The sequence below is a fragment of the Lathyrus oleraceus genome, chromosome 5, assembly GCF_024323335.1.
Source record: "Lathyrus oleraceus cultivar Zhongwan6 chromosome 5, CAAS_Psat_ZW6_1.0, whole genome shotgun sequence".
In the NCBI taxonomy this organism is placed as follows: Eukaryota; Viridiplantae; Streptophyta; class Magnoliopsida; order Fabales; family Fabaceae; genus Lathyrus; species Lathyrus oleraceus.
The window spans coordinates 254266116-254267326 of NC_066583.1; positions in this window are offsets into that span (position 1 = coordinate 254266116).

Consider the following 1211-nt stretch of genomic DNA (forward strand, 5'->3'; position numbering starts at 1 on the left):
TTATATACACTGAGTTCTAACCTAATCAGCAAGAATAATCCTCTTGTAATTTACAACTTAAGAAAAGAAAACAATTCTCCATTTTCTTACACCCTTGTTTCCAACAGTCCTGGATAACAAGTACAATAACCACACAATCTTATATCCAATAATCATGGAAAAATAAGATGTTGATACAATAATGAATTTGAGTAAAATAAGTTTGATAAACTAAAACATGTAAGTAGGACTTCTTCTCTCCCAAATATGAAATTTCAATATCATAAACTCTCTAAGTGCTCAATGATGCTTTTAGAATGATATGAAAGTTTTCAAAAAGCATATAAGTCTTGAACAAGTGTATTGAAAATTAGGCAGAGAGTTTTTGTATAATATGTTTGAAAGAGGTAATAGTAAAATGAAATTTGAATTCTATTTAAAGAGTGAGAACAACTCTTTATAAAACATGGCAATGGTTGGATAATTTTTCTAAAATAGAATGAGTTTAAAATTAGGAGATGCCATGAAAAAGAGTGAATGAAGTAGTGAACACGATTCATCATTTTTTAAAATTTGTTCAGGTGTAATCGATTGCACAAGTCCATCAATCGATTACAAGGAATAAAAATTTGAAAAACTACAATGCTGCAATCGATTGCAGGGGTTAAAAATTTGTTTTCCATAAAGCCATTCAATCAATTACGTAGAGGCTTCAAACGATTGCATGTTGAATCTTTTTGAAAAAAAATTTAAGTCCAAATACTTCATGAATGCATCATATTTAATTTTCAACCAATGCTAGTAAAATCATTTCAAAAATATTTTAACAAACTATATAATCATTGTTTTCAAATGCATGATCAAATGTATTGAGCACTTCAAGAGTGCCTATGATAAGGATTTCATATATCTTGAGTGTTGATCAAGAGCAATTTTTCCTTCTTCTTTGATAATAAGATTTGACCTTTAAAACAGTGTCTTCATCAAAACGTATTGGAAGCTTGTCTTCATAAATTGGCCTCTCATCGAAAGCATGTCCTTTTGTGAAGTGGGCAATAACATGAAAATCAGGGCATGGTATAATTGTTAGGTAGCTCCATGTTTCCTTTTGAAGGACTTTAAATAGGATGCTATTATGGATCAAGACGAGGTAACTATTGCAGAGTTAACAATAGTAGACGAGGAATGTAGTTGCAGGTTGCTAAAAAACAATGTTTGCTTAGGAGATTCTA